This window comes from Larus michahellis, chromosome 1 (assembly GCF_964199755.1).
Source record: "Larus michahellis chromosome 1, bLarMic1.1, whole genome shotgun sequence".
NCBI lineage: Eukaryota > Metazoa > Chordata > Aves > Charadriiformes > Laridae > Larus > Larus michahellis.
The window spans coordinates 162,901,825-162,925,658 of NC_133896.1; the positions used below are offsets into that span (position 1 = coordinate 162,901,825).

The window sequence follows — 23,834 nt, forward strand, 5'->3', positions numbered from 1 at the left end:
TTAAAATAGATTCCACCAATTATAGTTTTAAATTAACGTGATTAACAGATTCACCTAACGTAGTTCATATGCAATTAAAAGTAGAAATGAATAAATATGATCTTAAGTATGAGGAGACACCTGAAATCACCATGACTGTGAAATCTAATGTATGTAGTTTTGGTAGGTCTACGTATGAATTTTTATTTCAAGAAGGAATACAGAACTAAACCATCCTGTATGAACAACGGGCTTTCTCACTACATTCATCTCCCTCTCATTCCCATATTTGTCTACTGTGACCTATTATTAGCACAACAAAACACCAAGTGCAGAGATTCCGTTCACCTCCTTGGCCAGCTGTAGGCAAAGAACAGTGAGCAAAGAACTGCAGCCTGATGACACAGGATTAACTATTATGAAACTATTATTAACTATTATGAAAAGGAGCATGGAGAGGGCCAGCCAGAGCAGCAAGCAGTAACTCCCTCACGCAGCAGCGGCTGCAGCCCCTACCTCTACCAAAAGGTGCAACTCCTTCTTCCTGAACCATCTTCTGGCTACTGGTTCCTCCAGCCCTCTCCCACCTACTTAGACTCTACTGGGCTGCTACTGTAAAACCGAATTTTATCTTTAAATATCAACACAATACTTTAATACTCGTAGGACTATATTTACTTATGGTTATTTGCTAAGTGTGAAGTATCTTAAAGAACCAATGCAGCTGCTCAATCTATTAGGACATGGCATAATCAGTTGAATAATACATTGCCTAAAATTTGCAATTTATCTAATAACATGAAGAATTATAAAATTAAGGAAATCCTTTAGTTTTCTTTTAAAATACCGAAATATGCAGATGAATTGACAATTTGGACTATTTATATTGCCCATTAGGTATCATGTTCCACATGGAATTCCAGGTGCAAATTTCTATCACTTACAATTTTACGCATGCCTTTACAATTTTACGTAGTAAATGTGAAAACAATTCCAAATCTTGTAAAGTAAAATAGTCAATTTTAAAGTAAATACCATCTTAATTTATATCTGATTGACAGAAGAAGATTCCCTTCCAATCACTACGTCTCAAAAATAGAATCTTATTGCAGTCTATTTTAAATGCATCTGTTGCCTGCAGTTAGAGTCAACTGCCTGAAAATACAAGCCCAGTCTGCTGCCAATGAGAAGGAATTTAAATATCTATTGTAAAGAGAAAATTTTAAAGAGGACTATTTTTTGTTGCTCAATAAAATGTTGTTTGCCTTCCAAGATGGTCCTAAGACAAGACACAGTTCAATAGCTGAAAAAAACATAGTTCAAAAACATATGAGAGAATCACATTAGTCCTTGTTTTAAAACAGGAATTGACACCTTAAAAATTGCTGAATAACTCTGTGTTGGTAAAGGACAAGGAAAAAAAAAATTAGGATACAAAATGTATAATAATAAAAACCTGCTCCTGTGATTACTCTGCTTCACTGACAGGCGACAGCATAAGCCATTCCAGAAAATGGTCCTAGGGTAACTTAAAAAACCCTAAAGACAAAACATAATCATATCCCTATATTTTTCTTCCTTTCAAGGATTACTTATCTCAATGACTTTGCATTTTCATGTTAAGCACTCTTTTGATTTAACAGTTTGATGTCTGCTGGTGAAGAAAAGACTCTCTATTAAAAGGACTGTTTTCCCATTCCCATGTCTAAATGACGGAGTAAGGCAGAAGCTTAACTGCTGGTTAGTGCTGATGGTCCAGGAGCGCTAGCCTCTCTCAGTTAAGAGATGCACTCATCTAACATATGGTGCATAAAGGAAGAAAATAATTTCACTTAGAATTCATACAGTGTGCTTAAAGAAAATGCATAAAAGACCTCGATGAGAGTAGTCATACAGAGCAGTTTCTTGGCTTTATTTAACAAGAAAATAAAAAAAATTTTTAAAAGGAAATTAATGAAATTAAATTGAGAGAAATAATGGAAGACCTCTTGCATGCAACTGAAAGCAACTATAAGAAATATAACTAATATGAATTTGTAAGATTGTATTAATGATTTTCACCTTGACGACCCCCTTAAAATACCCTAATTGTGCCAAGTGGATATTTTTTTTTAATTGCAAAACAATGGCAATAATCTGCCCAAAAAAATTGGGTGAGAGGACTATATTGAAGAGTAGGCGGCCATAAAACTGCCTGCAATAGCTTGTATAACTCACTGTATCTTCCCTGTCACATAGATGATACAGTAGATCTGCAAGTCAGTCTGACATAGTAATCCTCTTCTTGCTTACTTCCCACATTCACATGTACCAATCTTATGGTCTTCCTCATGGCAAAAATAGTGATATGATGAACTATAAATCAAGTGTGTATCTCTGGCAAAAAGTTCTGAAGCTGGAAGAAAATTCTAGAGGGTAGAAAAGTTTTCTAATTGTTTTCAGATTCTTTTCAGAAAGGTTTGGTAGGATCCTTTTTGTCGTATACAAATTTCTGTAGTAATTAGAAAGCAAATAATATTATTAAATGGTAAATAAGGAGCACATAGCATTATGAAAGCTGTAAGGTGATCTTGTAACTTCCCAGTAAATTCTACCACGAAGAGGTAGACCCATGTATCTGAAGATGTGACACATAACACAAGAAAAGTGAGCTACAAGACCTCATTAAATAGTTGGTCGAGAAAGCTGTATCTCAGAGTAAATGATGACACATTCACTCCATTTTTTTTAAAAAATGGCAGTAGCAGGAATAAATGCTAAACATAAATAAATCAGAATTTCACTTTAAAAAAAATCAGAAAAGAAGGGAAATAATGAAGACTCAAGGAAGTGCTAGAATTCCTTTAAGAAAAAGACCGTGGCTGTGGGCTGTGAAAAACTTGCAGCTCCAAACATGCGGAAAAACATTTTATAACAAAGGGCTCCATTTCTAACTAGATGAGCAGTCACCTCAGAGAGTGTATCATCTGGAGTATGCAGAAAGCCTGTAGGGTGGAAAATGAAACTAATATGCAAGGAAAACTGTCAGATGTCAGAAAATACATGGAGAAAGCGAGAACAGAAAATGTTAGGCAGGGCAAGATCTTGCAAAATTGCAAGTACTAAAATGTACTTTCATCATCCAAATAAAAAGAAAACAGGAAAAAGAGTGGCTTCACCAAGCAGCAAAAAGCAGTTAAGATTAGAGATAATTTACAGACAGTCCAAACCAAAATTAATACGGGGTTGTTGACTACAGTGGCAAATGCAGTGTGGCTAATGATACAGACTGTGGAAATGAAAATTACTCATCTAAGATGAGAACAAAACAAAGACATAAAACTGTTTTTTAAGGAAGTGTCTAGACCAGAAGGGCAAGACCCCGTAATCTCCACTCAAGAGTATTTACAATACTTGCACATGAAAGGCCAGTTTAATAACAAAGACTTTTAATGAATCTATCAGGCTGGCAATCAAATGTCTGAAATATATAAAACCTAACTTTTTTTTCTTTTAAGAAAAAGGGATGTACGTGATCCAGGCAACATAAAAACATGCAGCTCTGACCTCATGAGCTGTGCAAGGATTTGAAATAAATTATGAAGCATTGCATAGCTAGAGACACTGAGGTAATGAAAAATGGAACATAATGAATAACAGCTTTATCCCAGAATAGACTATCATTATGCCAAATTCACCTGGCATCTCTCTTTATAAGATAACTGATGTTTTAAGAAAAGGAACACAGAAAATACAGCTGATTGTATCATACATATCGAATACTTAGGAAAAAAATTATTCTGGAAAAGGTACTCCAGAAATGTAAAAGAATCGCAACTTGGTTTAAGGGAAGGAAACAACATCAGGACCAAAAGGGATATTACTGTGAACTAAATGTTTTTTACTGATATTGATACAAAAATGCAGAGTATGCTAACAACATTTTCCAATGAAACAAACCCTTAAGCCCTCAGTAGCAAGGTGGAGATGGAAAATCATACGGAATGAACTGGACTGAAGGACTGAAGTAATAAAAGTGGATTGAAACTAGAAATGCAAAGCACAGGGTCACACACCAGGGACAAGGAAACACACACCAGCCATAGGCTAAGGCCTTCCCAGTTGAAAACAAGAGCCTGCGTGTAGACTCATGTCAGCTGTGGAAATATGGTGTGACTAAGTCTTTAGCTGAAAAGAGTCTGAGATGCACCTGTTGAAGATATACCAGCAGGGACAGAAAACAGTAGCAAACTTGCATTGGAAATACTATGCACAATGTATGTAAAATGGACGCGGATCCAGTTTATGCTGGAAAATTACCTCTAGGTCTCTAAACCTCAGAAGACTGAGTCGAGTTCTCCAGGGAAAACACTTGTAGAATTTTAGTCAACTGCAAAGTTGCAATACGCTAGGAATTAAAATATCTTAGCTGAAAAATGGTAATTTAAACCACAATCATTTGGTTCTGATCACATGCTTTTGCCCTTAGACACTTAACTACACTCGTAGCGCATTCTAAAAATGTTTTTCTGCTACATGTTTGCATACCTACAGGTCCAGGGGCAAAGACACAAATGTAAAATCTCTGACAAAAAGTTCTGAATCCATGTCTGAATGTATGTATTCAAGGCACCAATTTGGAAGCCTGATTTCACTGGGATCCATCTGTAATCCATCATGAGAGACAGGCACTTCTGCAGTGACTCAGGTCCTGCGTGGGCTGGATAGTCCTCAGAGGGTGGCTGTCTTTCTTCACTAAACTACTGGGAAGCATACACTGATTGAATAGGATACATAAACTTAACTGGTGGGACTTTGGTGCATCACCAGACATGCGTGCATGCAAATAAAGACTCACTCATTCATTTTCTTTGGTTTCACTTATCTATACAATAATCTATGTCAGGTTTAAAATATTCTGAAGCACTTTGAATAAAAAAGGAGAAGGATATCAGCTTAGTTATAGGTTGAAATCCATCAGTTTATGAAAACAATTCTATTACATAATTATTGGGTAAACCAGAAATTGGATTTGAACATTGCTTCTATTTCTATGCACCTACAAAAATCGTAGCATTCAGCAGTACTATCGCTATTTCTGTGCCTCCCACTGGAAAAGGTTCTCTCCACCTTTGTACCAGTTTTGGTTCAGATTTTATTTCATACTAATGTTCACTTTGGCTGAAAACTTTGCTACATCCTCGTGGTTAAACTTTCCATAGGCAATCCAGTCAAAACAAATGGCTTGTTTTGTTACCTCCCGTGCTCTTGTCACCTAAGAGCATGTGTGAATGTACACATATGTCTGTGTCATGATTTTCTTGTTTACTGAGCAACGGTGGGGCACAAAAATGCAGGCTCCTTAGAACCACTTAGCAGAAAAGAAAAAGAAGAAAACACTGATCTTGAGGTTAAGGCCTCGAATTGAAAGAAAGGTGATTGGGTTCAGCCCTTGGATCTTTCATTTTCTGGATAACCTCTGGCACAGGACAACATCACCAGGGCTCCAAGAGATGAGCTTAAATTCTCTTTTTTGTAAGGCCGATAATGATAATTAACTTTGTCACAGAAATATTGGTAAGGACAAATTTCTTGGTGTTTGAGAGCTTTCAGATGTCATGTATGATTAGGTATGTATGTATGAACAAAAAAAAAACCAAAACCAAACAAAAACCCTAAACCAAATGAGGCAACATAGTATCTTTGAAATTACATTCACCCTTTTTCTCAGTAAGATAAAAAGAGCACTCCCTGTCTAGGGGCAATTGTAAAACTATAATCATGTGCTTGTTAAACTGCAAGGACCAAGCTCTTAAATCCTTGTTTCATTAAGCCAATGCTAGTGGAGGTGCTGCCTTTGCTATAATACCTATTTATGCGGTTGTGCAGCATTAGATATAGCACAGTAACTCTCACTACAAAAGAGGTGTCTTATTGGAGTACAAAGATCCAGGCTGTTTGACCAGACATTAAAATAGACTCAGATGTCCCCACTATCACTTATTTTTAAATGACTAAAGCACAATTATGCTATGTCAGAACACAGTTGAGGGCAGTTCTCATTTTAAAATTGCAATGGAATCAATTTCGTACAGGCAGGTGAGATTTAGCATACGGATTCCTCTCTACAGCATAAAGTCAGCCATCGGAAGGCAATCTGCAGCTGGAATGACAATTGAATTGGGCTCATTATTATTCATTTTTAGCAACCACTGAGTGATTCCTGAAGTGCTTCTCAAATCTAAAAAACACTTCATAGGTGAAGAAATATGAAGAACTCGTTGTTACAGATTCCCACTTTAAATTGGGATCTTAGACAGAAAGGATGATTGAGTTGCAAGGGTTGAAAATTTTAGGAAAATAAAAAATTAAAACACTGTTCTGCACTTTCAACCTAGACCAGCACAGTGAAGATGTTTTCAATACTTCTTTCCAACTGAATGACTTTCTTTCCAGTAGCTAGCGAAGCAGAGTCTGTTACTTTACACCAATGTAAAGCTAGTGAAAATATTTTAGATTACACTTGGATAAGGTTAGCAAAATGGCCTATTTGGTTTAGTTGTGTTTGAGATTCTCAGTAACTATGCTTTGCATTCAGATAAGGCATATCTCTGAGTCTCTCTTTTTCAGAACTGTTGGAGTTGCAGCCTCTGAAAAACTTGTTGCGGTTTCTGAAAAAAAAAAAGTTGGTATCATTACTTTTTTTTTTCCTATGGCAATTTGCTTGAAATGAATCTCTCTTTAAGGTTGGGGTCTTGGTTGTTTATGTTGTGCTGCCTCTGATGAAAGCCAGCCATCTTCTAGACCTTTACAGTATGCCCTGGGGATTCTGTCCCTACTGACATTACGTTCAGCAATGCTGAGGTTTTCAGAAAATTACTGGCTTCTCCTTCGCATCCCAATCACTTGTTTCTCTGCCTATGCTGACACTATAGAAACTATAGATTGGGTAAGGGAACTTATCTGAATTTAGAAACAACTCAAAAAAAAAAAAGAAAATCTGAGGGGAAACAGCTGCCGTTTTACTATCATTTTTTACTACCATTACTTTACTATTTTTTACTGTTATTGACTAATGATAGTAAAACATTTCAAGACAATTTTGCCACTCAAGCCCCTTTATCACCAAACCACAGCCCTGATAAGAATTGCATCAGAGATTTTCAAAGAAATACAGTAAGTCCAGAGGGTTTTAAGGAGCAAAAAACCCTAAACCTTTATACACCTATTCTCAAAATGCTATGAAAAATGAAAAAAAACTTTGAACTTAGAAGTTCTTATGTTAAGCCAATTTCTCTGTGTTCATTTATGGTGTCCAGACCTTGAAGTAGCCCAAAATAATGGATACAAACATTCAGCACTGGCCTTTAGGCAACGTGGGAGAGGGACGGAGTTACTGTGACTAGAGCACACAGGGGCTGTAACACAGTTTGTCTCAGCTCTCTTTAGTGATTGGATTCCTCCCCCTCTTTTAAGTCCATCTGAAATGGATTTTCAGAGTTAAAACAAAAAATGGTGACAAATCATCTCAATTTAGTTATTACTGGCTGCACTTTAATAACAAAAACATCATAAATGGTGTTAAATCGTAACTCCAACTCATGGTACTACAGAACGGATAAAAACAAACCGAATTACTGCATATAATTCTTCAGGAAAAGCCCTCTAGTAGATAAAGAAAAAAAAATAAAAAGTCCTGTTGCACTTGTTGTGCTATGTGTAGCAGGGATTGCTTAGCACAATGTTTTAGTAAACAAATATTCAACAAATATTTTCTTCTAAAAGAAGAAAATCAATCAGGACACACATTACACTATAAAAATATGCCAGAGGTGGGTGTGAGGGCATGACTACTGATGTTATTTAATTTTCAGGTTATAAATCAATTAGCTATAATGGCTATAATAGATATTTCTATTATACACACTCTCCAATATTATTTCCAGCAATACCCTTTTGGTCCATGTGACATAAGGAACGTAATACTTTGGTGTGTTCTCCATCAATTAAGTCAATGTGAATACAGTGGTTTTAACATCTTCTATCCATATCCCAATATAAGTTGTCCAAACAAGTTGATTTTAAAGTACTATTGCTAAATTAGGAGATTAAAAGTACTAGTATTTGCAGAAGAACATTTTAAGAAAGCACTTGAGGTTCACATCGGCAGCATCCATGATCTGTACGCAATGTGCTCTCATTGGATAAAAACCGTTATTTATTACAGTAGAAGAAATGAGAAACTATGGATCAGATCAAACAATACCTTAAAATCAGTATCTTTAGAAATGGAAATAAACAGATTAGAAAATTGAACTGGAATATAAAAAAAATAAATCAAAACGTTGTCCCCGGAGGGCATTTAGACATTAAAATGAACTAAACCATATCAGTAGAAAAATATTTCTAGAAGATAAAAACATCAGACTGTTTAAAGAAATCAAACTTTTACCTAATTTCTTCAAGATGGGAAGAAAAAAAAGAAAAAAAAAGAGAGCATACTCTCCCATATTAAGACTACAGTTATCTTTCTCTGTTCAAAGAGGTCATCATGCATGATTTTACTTAGCCTTGTTTAAAACTACATTTACTGTCAATTGCAATTCCACTGTCAAGATTAGAATTTAAATTGCATTAAGGCTTATAAAAAGACTTCAATTGCACATGCTGGTCATAGGTTGTTTTTAATATGTACTACCTTAATCCTATATTTCAGAACTTCAGAACAACAATTTCTGAAAGAGGCCAGGAAGGATTTTTACTCTTTCACATGGTCCATTACTGGTTTTAATTTTTTAAAGTTTTTCTCTCTCACTATCCTATTAAGTACTGAAGGTTAGTCACAGCAAGAGACAGGTCTGGTGAGATTGTCTCCTGTGCTCTTAAAAATTCTCTGAACACAAATGTGTGTGTCAGATAACATGGTTTTATAGCCCTTTTTGCATCTCCATCTACCTGCTTCTGCTCAAACTCCAAATAAGGCATTAGAAACCGAGTTTTCAGCAAATATGTATTAAAACAATATAATATGGAAGACCTAATACTGTAGCGCTTAATGGAGATGTTCAGTTAATCACAGACTTTTAAACAAGAATAGCCCACTGTGGCTGTCCAGACCTGTCTCTTTTATTCATTTTCCCTGTTCTGGTCAAAGGAGATATTTTCATTTTAAATTACCTAAATTTCCACTTAGTCAATACTAAACTATCCATCTGCTAAAGCCTAACCTTGCTTTAGTTAATAGTCTCAACATTTGGCAAGTTCAGTTATCGGGAAGGCAAGTGATTTTCATTTTAAAACCAGTTTACTAAATAATCTAGCTAATTGCAGTCTTCACACTTTACATTTTACATCACAATCTTTGAAATATGCATTGAATATGGTATCAATGATATATCAACTGGCATGTGTCATGACTAGAGAAAAAGTCACAAAATAACAGAATTACAAACTGGCAGAGGCTGGAAGGGACTTCTGGAGGCCATCTAGTCCAACCTTTCTGCTCAAGCAGGGCCACCTAGAGGTGGTTTCCCAGCACTGTGTCCAGGCAGCTTTTGAATATCTCCAAGGACGGAGACCCCACAACTTCCCTGGGTCATCTATGCCAATGCTCAGTCACCCTCACTGTGAAAAAGTCCTTCCTGACATTCAGAGGGAACCTCAGTTTGTGTCCATTGTCTCTCATCCTGTCACTGGGCTCCACCAAAAAGAGCCTGGCTGTGTCTTCTTTGCACCCTCCCTTCACGTATTTATATACATCGATGAGATTCCCCCAAACCTTCTCTTTAGGCTGAACAGCCCCAGCTCCCTCAGAATTTCTTCATACAAGAGATGCTCCAGTCCCTTCATCATCTTTGTGGCCCTTTGCTGGACTCTCTGGTAGCTCCATATTTCTCATGTACTGAGGAGGCAAGAACCGAGCACAGTAAGTTAAAATGCTTTCAACAGGCTATTTACTAAAACTAAAATATTTAAATAAAAAAAATAACAATATAAAATTTTATTAGAAGTAAACCACAAGGTTTTGAAAATGTTATTCAACTTGGTGAGGAAAAGAGGGGATGACACGAATAAGAAACAAAACTGAAGAGAATACAACATTTCAAAATTACAAAATTACAAAACAAAACACATTTCTTCTTTAACATCAAAAAGTTTCAGTTGACTTAGGATTTTTTTTGGAAGTTCATTTCATGGCAAATTCTGAAATCTTTGTTTATGGTTTAAAAAAAAATGTGCAAGACCTCAGAAGTCCCTTACTTGAAGAATATATAAACCCTATGTTTGTTTATGTAAAAAACTATGTGTTATATTACTGCACATGTGTAATTAGTATAAATAAGTTTGTGTTTGTGTATACATACACATCAAGAATCAAATACAATATGCATTTTTCCTCTACCTGTACTAGAAGACCACAAAATATAAGAACCTCCCTCCAATACTGCTGATCAGCGGCACTTCCTTTTTCCCCCTATTGGCTATGAATTCAAATTCCCTCTAAAGTGAACAGACTCAATTGTAATAAAAATCAATTAAATATTGTGAATTATTAAATTGAAGGAAAGCAACACTCAGTTGAATCAGCTCCAGTTTGTTACCCCGGAGGTGGCACAAGTTGATATAATTTCAAATGTGATTCATGCTGTTTAGACAGATGATATAAATATCTTGGGGAGACAGAGATAAATTAGTTTTATCCATCAAAACAGTCTAGAGCCAAGGTTTCCGTTAATAATTCAACAGTTCTGTGAAAGATTCCCTACTTATTTTTAACCAAATGGTTTCTCATTTTTTGAAGAACAAAAATAATCAACTTTTAAGTAGGAAGATCTTTTAATAGGCAGACCAAGTATTCTTTGGCTTCTCCAGAAGAGTGCTTTTCCATACGTTAATTTCCCAGTATAGACTTTTATACAGATACTGCACATATCAAACAAAATTATACCTGAGACATGAACAATTCCTTTCCACGAAATAACTTGCACTGAAGGAAAAAACTACAAAGGAGCTTCATATATTTAGCTCTGTAGACACTAAAACTTGTAGACACTCTAAAAACTACATTCTTGTGGGAATGAAAGATTTACCAAACCAGCAGGTTCTTGTTTGTGTTACTGTGCTCAAGAGCTGAAATAACTGGGTTAAATAAACCCTGCTTCCTGAGTCTGAGCTGGTTTGGTGTGTGGTCCAGGTTCACTAACAAATGCTGGCCCAGATACCCTTTGCTGTCTCCTTCCGCAGCCCACGGCTGCGCGTGACCTTTGGGCTCCATAAGCTCAAAAGTGATGATCCAAAACTGACTGAAGGAGAATTCCTGATTCTCTGTAAGATTAAAAAGTTGATGCTTGGCTTCACCACCACCACCAAATGCTGCAGGATTTTAATTTTCAAAAAACTGCAGCACATAGATTTATTAACAACTGTGCCACCAAAGGCCTGCCCAGCAGCTACTTGATTTAAGCCAAACCATCAAAGGACTTCTAGTCTCCCATTGGCACAAGAAAGGAACCTGTGAAAACCTAAGCGCCTCCACAGGTTCACCTCTTCGGCCGTCTGCCAGTAAGTCTGGAAACCTTGGAAGCCATGTTTGCATTAGAGCTCTTGAGGTTTCCAGCTGTGGATCTTAGTCCCAAAGACAAATGAAAGACTCCTAATGTTCCAGTTTCAGGTATCTATGGTAGTCACCTGAAAATCTAACACTCGGTGGCTATAGTTTGAGAAAAGCTCTATGAAAAGCAATTTGAGAAAAGCTCTTTTCCTTCTGGATTCAACAAATGCGAAGTTTCCGGTGAAATCCTGTTTCATCCAAAAATTCCCTGCTATCCCTGCTGCCAGCAGCACCAATGCTCTGGTCTACAGAGCTAGGTGGTGGTGCCATGCCTACTGCCTCTCTTCACGTAGTCAAACGCCACACTTCCCACCCCAATGTCCCCTGGAGCTTTGAGCGTCTACTCTGATCAGGCATTAGTGACCGTACATGTAGAAACAAACTCTGGGCTCCCATCCCCTGCAATGTTTTTATTTCCTTCAGCAGTTTTGTGAGCCTGCCAGGGCCCTGAGGGCACCACCAGCCCTCCCTGCCCATGCCCAGCCTCCCAGGGCTGCCCCCATCCTGCCCATGTCCCAGGTCCCCATGCCGACCACCTGGCCCTGTCGATGCCACAGCAGGGCTGGTCTCCAGCTCCCCGCAGCCCTGCCCTGCCCAGCCGTGGGTCCTGCTGAGCCAGGCCCACCAACAGGCCCACATCCCAGCCCACCTTTAGCCCATACTCGCCTCCAGGGAGATGCCTGACGCCTTATGTCTGTGGCCGCCCCGGTGCCCCCCTCTGCCCTGCTCCTGGCTCTTCTTAAAAGACCGAGATGCAGAGTGCCAACAGCCGGATGAAGAAATCAGCCATTTAACACCGGCAAGTGCCCACTGCACCACAGCTGGGGTTTCTAAACCCTGGATACCAGAAGACATTTTGTGGGAAGAGACGGTTTTAGTTCATCGCTGGGTACCTGAAGAAAAAGCAGCATTAATGGGAAGTTTGTACCTAATCCTTGAAAGCTTAGTCACTAAACTGAAGACTTAGCTAAAGACAATATGTTTAAAATACATATGGTTAGATACAAACTAACTCCAGAAGTTACCAGTATATCAAATCACTGGGGAGGAAAAAAAAAAAAAAAAAGAAATCAGAAAGTTATTTAGGGGTAAAGTTATGTTATACACATTGCACATTCAAAATGAATGCAGCTGGGACTGCAGACTAAGTAGAGCACAGGTTGGCACCACGAACTATGCTTTAAGGACTGGGTGAGCTCAGATTAGCAGTAGTAACGTTTGATTTACTACGTATGAAACATGTGGCCAGGCTCACACACAATGCCTGGTGAGGATGCCACCTGCATGTCTTTCCCTTTATCTTACAGTTCTCATGTGAACATCCTTTTGCTTGACAGTTGAAATGGCCCATAATTCTTATTTTTAATAAAATCCTGTAAGAGTTCTGAAGGCCCTAATGCTGGTGAACCTCAGCCACGGACGTGATCCAGGCAGCCTGCCGGGCCCTCATTAGAGGTCCACCTGGTGCTGCACAACTTAAGGTTGCCAGTATCTGAAAAGATGTTAAGATTATCTGTGCTATTTCATTTTTCCTTCTTGTGTCATCTCCAATAAAAGGTATTTTAAACAATACCTTATGGATTCTTGAGTGCCTTTCTTACTGGGATCCATAACAAACACTAGCACAGGTGTGTAACAATTCTCTGTAGCATTCTCAAAAAAAAATCAGACCTTCTAGAGTTTGCTGGTTAGCAGCCGGTCAAACAAGCTCACAGTAAACATGCCAGTTACGTAAATATTACATGGAATAAGTCAGCTGGGTAAGACAGCTCCACAGAGTACAAAAATGAGTCTTAGATATTATTCACAGCATGGTAAACCTAATGCCCGAAAGGTCAAAACGAGAAGCCTGGCACAACCTGTACATGAGCTGCACACAGGAGAATCTATGCCTAATCCAAGCCAACTCACTGTACAAGGCCTATTGGATGACTATGTAGTCACCATTGAGCCAGAAGCTAATAAATTTATGCCAAATCTCCTTTGCATAGTGAGCTGCAGGGAAGGAAAGGGGACACACACTCATAAAACAACTACAAACCTCCCATAGTGACTCCACTTAAATGAAATTTAGCAGCATCATGAAAAGTTATCATTCCTCAGTAACTGTGCTTGAGGAATGACTACCTGGTGATCCAAGGACTTTTTTCAAACCAAGGATATCCTAGAAGATGTACTTTCTTATTTGAAATAATTACATTTACTGTTATCTATTAATGATAGATTAATTTTTAGTATTTGTTATCATAGTTGTGTATATGCTTTACAAAACATAATTTCTCCATAACTTCATGATAGGTATAAATAGTTAATTGGAATGGATAACAATTTTATTCAATGGTGTTTTTACATATGTAACAAATTAAGGGATGTACTTGCACATTCTTCCTACTGCTTTTGTTAAAAAGCTGAGGTTATAATAAATTCTTTGTGGGTGTGCTTTGCACAGCAGCATCTCAACAAGAAAGCATAAACAAAGTTAATGAATTTCCTCAGATTTAAATCAAAAACATATTTTCCAGTCTTTTGGTTAAACAGGAAAGTTCTCTAGTAATTTATGAATCCCTAAGCCAAGATCATAAATGTCCTTAACCGTCTCCTTTAGACTTGTGTATGGTAGGAATGCTGTTTCCTCTCTCTTCAAAACAATGCAGATGCACACAGAAAATATAAATGGGAAACAACAGTTCCATAGCTTATCACAGCACAGATATAAATTGTTAAATACCCGCTAGTAATCCCTGAAATTGAGTCACTAACCTCTCCAAAACTTTTGTTAGCGTATTGGGAAAACTCCTTAGAAAGAGAGGTGTATAAAACCAAAGTATTCAAGCATATGCTAACTTCCAGTAATGTTTTAAAACAAGCTGAGCCTTGCATAGAATTCCATTTTCAATAGGGGGAAAACGTAGGTGCATTAAAATCTCATTTTAGAAAGTTCTGAAAATACCCTACCAACACCTAAGAGGGGCATACCCTGGCATTCCAATGAAGAACATGGGTCAAAACTGAAATGTAATTCTGAGCATATTAAGTTGTGCCCACATTTATCCACTCTTTTCAGCAGTGCCAAATGTTAAACAAATGCTTCTTGAGGTTTATCTTGGCTATACTCTTCCCCCACTGTACTGCTAGGTATTAGGTTTTTCTTCCCTTGCTTTTTGAACATTAATCATCTCCTAATACTGTCTAATTTTTTCCCTATGCTTTTAGAAAAGATAAACATTTGTGAACTTTTAACCTGTTCAGATGTTGTGGAGTTCTTTATAAGCTTTAAGAAGAATCTAAAGCTCAGCAAAATAATGATGGATCCTGTTTCCTAGAACATGCCTGAGGTTGGCAGCTTCTTCTCCAGTCCAGCCGAACCTCCTGCAGCACCTCCTGTTGTTATCACAGTCTCCCAAGTACAGACTTGCCAATTTACCAAGTTGTGCGCTGGCTACTCAGTGAAACTAAAATAGACTTCACTTCCCAAAACTTGCTGTATGGCATTTGGGAAATTTTACCCCTAACCTAACAGAGACAGAAGGCTAAAATATATTGCAGTTGCAGTCAGTCTTCAAAAATGGTCAGGTCTGCGTGGGTAGCACCCGGGCTTCTGAAAATGTTCTACATCCAGGGACGTGATTCAGTCAGAAGGGGGGCTCAGCAAGTGGAATAACTGACGGATTGGTGAAGAAATAAGGTATCCAAAGCAGGATTCCTTAACAAATCATTGCACTGTCTTTGCAAATAGGAAGGCTGGCAGAGAGAAGAAGGGGGAGGGGATGGGAAAAAAATTTACTTTTTTCCAGATATTTATTTAGAGAGGATTAAGAAAGCACTCTAGATTAGCCTGGTATCTGAGTATTATTAACTCTTACAAGGCATTTCAATTCTTCCCATGGAAAAGAATGCACTTGAGTTCCTTGGTTAAGTTAAAAGCTGGATCGTCCTAAGCTTGTCTATACTCAAAGGGAGAGAGATAGGTGGCTCCAGCACGTGGCTTGGTTTGATTCAGATCTAAAGTACGCCTGCTTAGTTCCTGGAGAAAAAAGGTCTATTCCAGGATGTACATTATTCTTGCCTTACAGAGCCTTAGATGTTTTCCAGCTAACATGTTATCCTTTTCAGAAAACTCACCTATTCTGACAAATACATATTAGAACCTGATTTCTTTCGTTGCTTCTTGTGAAAATTTTACATATTGTTCATGGCCCCTCGCAGATCTATACAGAACAGTCTGAAAACCAATTAAAGCATTTTAGCAAGATAGATACATCACCAAAACTGGGTGGGTGAATATGTTCAGATCTTTCTGTAAAAGGCACAGTTAGACAACGTAGGGATAGGAAAAGTAATGCACAACTTTTGCAAAGTATTTTGCAAAATAAAGTACTATTATATTATTTATTCTCTACATCAGATAACTTAAAGAGCAAAATGAAAAACTACTTGCCCAGAGACACAGTGAGAAAATAGCTGGCAGGTGGGAACAGGGCTCCAACTGCGATAGTATGCACAGATTACCATCCTTTTAAACAAAGACTAATCAGCACAGTATTATACTTTTTTTAAAATACCAGAGACTGCAATTCATGGCAAACTGAAATTAACTCTATTTTTATTCCTTGGATTGAAATAAATCAGAGAAATCTCTTAAACTAGAAGAACATAACGGATAGAAGGTGAACAGATTGTTTTACTTGCTCTTAAAACATTATGTTTCAGTTTCCTAGTGTAAAAAGATTATTTCTAGGTGTGGGTGGTATAATTGAACTAATCAGTTCATTTATGTTGTTTTTCTCTTTGACGCAAATTTAAATGTAGTGCTAATAAGTAACAAATTTAGCAAAAAAACAAAATCAAGCCAAACAATTGAATGACGTTTTCCATTCTGACAAAGTATGAAGCACAGGGAAAAAAAAAATCTCAAAGTTCTGAAGCAATTTTGAGTGGAGTCCTGAACACTTTTAATTTCAGATATTTATATAGTTTCATTGCCATATCATCTTAGCATATCACAATCTACTATAAGGTGTTTGTGTGGCCCTTTACATTCACAATGCCCACAAATCGTGGGGGGGGAAAAGTTACTCCTGCTTTACAATTGGGAATAAATTGTACTGGAAAACATGTAAGACAAGTGAGTTCAGCTAATGTTCCCAAGGTATTCCTATGGCAGAGTGAGACAGGCACTGTCTCCACACTCAGGTCATGTAAGTCAGTGATCTTGTCCCTACACTTTGCACTGTGCTCTTCCTTCTTAGATTAGGAAGCTGGGAAGGAATGGAAGAGAACATACAGAATGAATCCTGGAAGCAGAGAAGGAAACAGAAGAGAGCGGTCTGCTGCAGTCAAGGGCAAAACTCACATTGATTTTCACATGTCTGGTTTCAATCCCAAGTCTAATCATTCTGCTCATGGCACAGAAGTCCTCTCATCTGATGAAATGATGAGGGGATCTTCAAAAGCTCAATCACAGCAGCAGAGAGGAAGGCTGTTCTAACAAAGGATGTTGGGCAGCTTTTGTTAACAGATCTTCCACATACACAGACAAAAAGATAGATTCTCTGTCAGCTTTCAAAAGAGAAAATTCCTAAGAACTTTGGTGGTAACAAATGAAAAAAATAAGAGCAGAAAACCCTGCTCTTAAATTAGGGATTCAGTAAACAAGACTCTTATTGTTCTTCTGAGTTTGAGATGATGAACCTTTTAAAGGAGACAATAATAAAAAGGGAGTAAAATGGTTAAAGAAGTTTCACCAAGCTGGCTTGACAACAGAAAAGGGATTTTTTTGTGTTGGTTGGTTGGTTGGTTTTTTCCTCCTAGCCCTTTTCTTAATTGTATATTTTAAAAACATTTTGAGGGGGAAGGTGGGTGTGGAAGGTCTAGAAAAACTAAAAAGAACCAATAAGGAAAGTTCATAAATCAAGGATAAAAGCAAGGTATTTCTGCTTCTGACTGAGACACACTAATAGGAACTCTAACACAACATGTATTGCAGTCAAAATTCTTCTGTTCATGCTGGTTATTCATGCCTTTTCAAGCGTGACATAATCAGAAGCCCATCTAGTTACAGCAAGACCTTGGCTAGTCAAAGAATTAAATGGTTATTAATAGAATTTTAAAGTAAAGACAAAAAGAGAGAAACTAACTTGGATAAAGAACCTACTGCAGTCACAGAAATTAAGAATAATGCGATTAATCATTGTTAAAATAGTGCCTTGAAAAACAAAACCAGCTCCAAGTTCCCCTGTTCCCATTTTTGGTAGCAGAGCTTCATTTCACAAAGTTTTTCCAATGTGTAACCCTGGCTAGCTTTCATACTCTGTTGAAAATCAATTATCACAGAAATTAATAATCTCTGCTTATTATAGATATGTTAGTTGTTCTAGGAAGTAGATCAATTTGAAAGATAGATTAGACAAGGTCAACAAATTCATGCCAACACTCTGTAACTTATGAATATGGATAAGCGTAAGACTGACTAAGATGGCTTAGACCAACAAATGTAAGCGAATGACAGATCAACACAACTACTTTGCAAATGGTACTTAAAATATTAAAATCTAAGAGGAACATATATCTCCTTAAGTAAAATATCCCCAGTCGATGCTCCCCATAGGAAAAAATAAAAAAAGATAAAAGCATAGGCTGAAAGGGGCATGTGTAGTATTGGAGGATTGGAGGGGGGATGAGGGGAGAAGAAATGAGTACAAACATCAGAGTTGCTTTAAGTGCATCAGGACTATGGCTGTAGGGGTAGGCAGAGGACAGTATTAAATACAGCATGTGTAAGGCACCCAGAAGCAAAGGAAGAAGAAATGTCAGAGTCTGAGGGAGTGAACAAAGGAACTAGGCAGACACAGATGAGTAGAAAGGACTGGGTTACAATGTGGAGCACAGGGAACACAACTACAGGACTGCAAAGAGGATTCAGAAAAAAACGAAAAAAATGAAAAGGGAAGGTGAGAAAATATAGACAATTGTTAAACATATACTTAAAATGGAGAAGGAAGCGAAAAAAAGGAAGAAAGCAGTGATACAGGGAGGAAAATGCAAAGAAAAAAAGAAAAGCATAAAAAAATACCTTTCCAGAAAGACTCAACCTTGTCAGTCAAAAGGATGAGATGCGATCACATCAAGAATCAATTCTAGCCTTGCAGAAGATATTACTGAACAGAATGAAACTTCCCTAAAGGAAATGCCTTTATAATAATAAGAATTAACAAATCAATAGAAGAACTGTTTAATTTTCTTGCCATTAGTTCAAATTCATGTTCCCTGCAAAGAATGTCTGAATGACAATCATTGAACAAAGCAGAATCTCATTTATATTGCAGATGCCAATCAAAGCTACAAAATGTATACAACTGGGATCTTTGGTACATACCTACAATATAGCAGTCCACAAGAGAAAAGTGAGTTAGATCATAGTGGAATAAAGGAAGTTCTATTCTTTAATTGAATACAAATTAGTCAAACATTGTCCATTACAAACATTTTAAAGTAAAGGTATATGTAATTACACGTGATGTTGTTGAAAAAGGTGTATCTTAATGAATTCAGCAAGAACACTGCTTGGTTTAATCCAAATTAGACAGTGAATGTTGTTTTAATATATAAATGGCATATCATTGAATATAATATTGATATCAATTAATATTATTTTACTATATAAATGATCACACATGTTTCTAATTGCTTCTTATTAGCCCACCCAAATGCACATATAATATTCAAACATGATTTTCTCTCATCTAGAATGACTGATTACTTGCTGGTTTGTTTGTGTTGTTTTAGGAATACCCTGAGGGATGCGTTCCTGTGACCTCTCCAGTCCTCAAAAGCCATAATGCTTTCCCTTTCACTTTAGCGTCCACCGCATGCAACGGAGCAGAAGCAAACACTGAGCCTACTCAAAATTCTAGCTAAATTCCTTTGCTACATCCGCGCCCCTCCCAGTGTCACACCCCTTGAATACGGGTGCTGAATTTCAAAAGCCAAATTGCGTGCATTACAGAGCAATTGTGAGGTTCGTTAATTCCTGCTGAAATCAATGGTCTCGCGAGGTGCTCAGTACATCCCAGTAAAAAGCCCCCCCAGAATGTTTATTTTTTTCTCACGTGGAGCTGGCAGCCTATGGAAGCAGTGGGGTTTACATTTTGTGGGGATGACTTACTGGTTGGGAAAAGAAGTTTACTTTCATTTTAGAAATACATCACTGGCAAACTGTGTTGGAAGAGATTTAGCATTCCTACTGGTTAAACTGCCAGGTCTTTGCAGATTACTTTTAAGTGCTATGTTGGTAGGCACACTTTGCCTAGCAACAAGTGCCAGATTTCATTCCATTTCCTGCATACACAATAGAGGTCCACAAATCACTTCAGGCTTTAAGCATTCAGAAATTATAGCTGCTGCTCAGAATTTATCTAGTCATAAAATTTCTTGCACGCAAATATTGTGTATAGTCTCTTTAGATAGATGAACATGCCTAAAGATAAACATGTGAGGAGCTGTTTCCAAAGGAAAATGTACATTACATATTTGAAACAATATTTTCATAAACATGTATTTAGAATAAGAAGACAATATACTAACATACGTACATGCCACGGAGCCTGTAACAAACAGAAAATTATTTTAAAAGACTATAAAGTAGAAAATTATTAATACAGATACACTGTAGGCAGCTAACCAAGTACAAATGTTTATTGGAGGACTGAGAGTTAAAAGATAAATCTAGGTGAAAAATCTAGCTTTGGTAGCACAAACCAAAAAAATTGACTATGGAAAGCACCAGCAGAAAATTAATAAAGACAGGGTCTATTGACCATAAAAATAGAATGTGAAAATATTTTAGGATGTGTATTCTGCGTGCAAGAAGATATTTTGAAAGAATGGAGACCTGGAAAATACATGTAATCAAAGAGAAACTAAAATGATATTTAGAAAATATCACCTAGGTGCACCAGGTGGTCTGGATAATATTAACCCATGTAATGCACTGGTAGGTTTTCAGTTGCTCAAGGATAGGAGTGCAAGATCACAGTGGAAAGGATACCCCGATATTGGTGTGAAGTGAAAAGGAAGCTGGAACAGATGGTGGAGAATAAGGTAGGGATAGGACTGGTGAAAAAAATACTGTAGTTCAAAACAGAAGTGTGCTGCACATCTGTGCTCCTGCCTGTTCCTAGGTTCGCAGAAATGATTAAAATTTTGCCTTCCGTACGCAACTTTTTGTCAGGAATATCATGTGAAATCAAAGGTAGTAAAACAAATGTCCAAAACCAATTTAAATTCATTTTACTATCCCAGAGAATGCTGTGACATTTCTCTTGCATTTAAGAGCTGGTACCTCCAATGGGAGCTAGAATGGAGCAGGATCACCATTTTTTCAGTAGAAATCATCAAATGCTAAGAACGAGATTTCAAGGAAGGCAATTAGATCGAACAGGTTTTTGTTCTTTTTCTTCACGCACCCTCTCGTTTTCAGTCTTTCACTTTTGTAATGGTTTTTCTTAAACTAGCTTTTCTTCTGAAGGAAATTGAGAGATCAAATACTAATGGCAACAGGCTCTTATTATGCATACTTTTTTACTTATTAATCGAATATAAGAAGAAAAGTATCCTCTTTTCCTTTTTCATACAGAACAGCAGCCTTGGAAGAGCACTGCAGTTTTGTTAACTTGGGTTTTATACTGATTTTTCTGCCTCTACACCCTCCAAAAGAGAGCTCCATCGAAAACTCAGGAATTTCTGATCCTGTGGCTAGGCCTCACAGGTAGCAGGGCTCTGCGCATCAAGGAGAACAGCTTGAATTGGAAATGTTCCCAGTCTTTCAGGGACACACATGTAGCACAGGCGTGAAATGGGGAACAATTTCCAGCTAGCCCTTTGCTCCTGTTTTGGCTGAGGACCGTACAACAATGCTATTCAGTACAAGGGGGAAAAGAAAGACAAAGGAAAAGGCCAACTGGAAAGGGATTTGGGTTCCCAGGAATACAATACCACAGAATGGAACAGATTTTATGTTATTATTTTACAAAAAGTTCTCTACAGTCTTCTGTAAATCATATACATTTCTTCTTAGTTCTTCCAGTTTCCATCTGTCCTTCTGGAACATAGCCTGCTCTCACCATCATTTGTCAAATTTGCTGCTTTCAAATGGAGTACACAGGTGACTCAAGGGACAATTCAACGCTACTATTACAAGTAATGAAATGACATAAAATTCTTAAAAATCTATCCTGCCTTTACTGCTATGTGACCGCACCAGGACAATTGCCCCCCAAAATACATGAAGCATATGTCAGCGAAGGTGACATATCCCTAGTATTCAGTCTGTATGCGTAATGCAAATTACACTATGAATTTCATCCTCACATGCCTGGTGTTCTTATATTGAGATTACAAGACCTGTGAATAGGACAATTATTTCATTTCAATGTCTACCAATTTCTTTCTTTCACCTCAACAGGATTTGGACCAAGCCCTAAATAGCTGCTAAACTCTTATATTCTTTGCCTCTTTGGAAATGCTTTTCCTCTATGTTAGTATGAACAGTCTTGCAAAATACCTCCAGAGCTTCCAGCAATAACATACACCAGATCAGGATGTTTTAGGTTGGATTACACATAGGAATGTGTGTAGGGGTAAGAAATATAGAACTCTTTTTTTTTTTTTAATAACAATAATATCATTATGATATTTATCAGACTGTAAATTACAGAAAGCTGAATACTCAGTTTGTTTCAATTCAAGGTGAATCTGAGGTGCAGCAGCCAAATACTTCCAGGAAAAGCCATACACTATATTTGTGGAAGCTAATTGAGACTCAGCTCTTAGTCAAGTTATAATACCTTTTTCTGCATGCTTTAAGTTGTTTCAGTATGCATTTTCCCTCCCCTACTTCACAGCCAGAATCTCACCTTTTCACTATTTCTGTCAAAAACAGATCTGTGAGAAAATTCTTCTAAACATATTAACCCACTTTGCAGAAGTGTTCCTGGTGGAACACTGGGACTTGAGTAAAGCTGAAAAGCTAGATGTCCGCACGATCTTGAGCTGACCTGAACACAGAAGACTTCCTACATGCTATTAAGCTACAAAGCCAAAGGGCAGTCATATTTCTCATACCAGGGCTTTAATTTGCAGTGGAAACTATCAAAATGAAAAATAGTCTTGGTGAAATTGGATTTCATCCTCAAGATCTTGTGTCAGCCATGGTCCCAGCACATTCTGTCCTGGTACTCTAACTCAGCCTCTCTGAAGCAGACAGAAAGGAAAAAGAACCAGGGAACAAAATTCATGCTATTTTCAGCAGCAGTTTCCACCCTAATTTCAAAAGTGCAGGATAGAAACACCTCACGCAATACTTGCTTCCCACCTCTGTTTCAAGAATTGACTTATCTGATGGTCTGAAACTGCCACGGGTGTTAATTAATGCACAGTAACTTTACAGACTCCTATAAGAAAGAGAGGACAGGAACGGGACATTCCACAGAGCTGCTTCCTCTGCAGAAGCCAGGAAATTTTTGCCTGGAATGAGACGTCACTGCGATCTTACACCAGTAAGAAAAGGTAGTGGGGCTGTACACACTGATTTGACCCATCATCTGTATTTGTGGCTTTCTACAAATATTTTTTTTTTAAGGTAGGTGTTTATTGTATGGACCAGTCATGGATTCTTGTACTTGTACAAAAAAATGTAGCTATAAGTCCTTTCTTGCCCTTGCAAAATCTTGCAACTGCACACATGGATCTAAGGCTTGCTATGACCTTTTGTTGGTTTTCTCAGATTTTTAGCAATAATTCGCAATTTTAGAGAACATTTAATTTTACAAGTGTTGAATAAGTGAAATAATTCCATTGCAACATGCCACGGAAATCAGGTAAATACAACATTATGCATGTGTTTTACACAGGGAAATTGCTCCAGTAAAGCGAGTTTCAATTTCTGTGTAGTCGTTTTTCATTTTATTTTGCTAACCTTCCAGTTGTTATTGTTTGTTGGTACTGTTTTTATCATCATTTTGTCTTTGTTTTTTTTCCTACTAAACTTTTAACATAAATACTTATTACAGAATTATTATTTTTAGACAGCTTACTTAGAATATTGTGTTATTTATTTCTTTTGCAGTACCTTCTGATTGCTCCTGTTAGGAACCTGATAACTTTTGTATTTGGCTTTGTAGAAAACATTCATGCAACTTGGATGAAGTATTCACTGCCAGTCCCTGCTCACATTCCCATCAACTCCAGTTTGACTATGGTTTTACAC

At 37.4% G+C, this 23,834-nt stretch overlaps 1 protein-coding gene across 1 annotated transcript in view; it reads right to left on the bottom strand.

Annotated features, from left to right (window-relative positions):
* ITGBL1 (integrin subunit beta like 1) overlaps positions 1-23,834 on the bottom strand; it is a 154,416-nt gene that overhangs the window by 87,558 nt on the left and 43,024 nt on the right. The window lies entirely within an intron of this gene.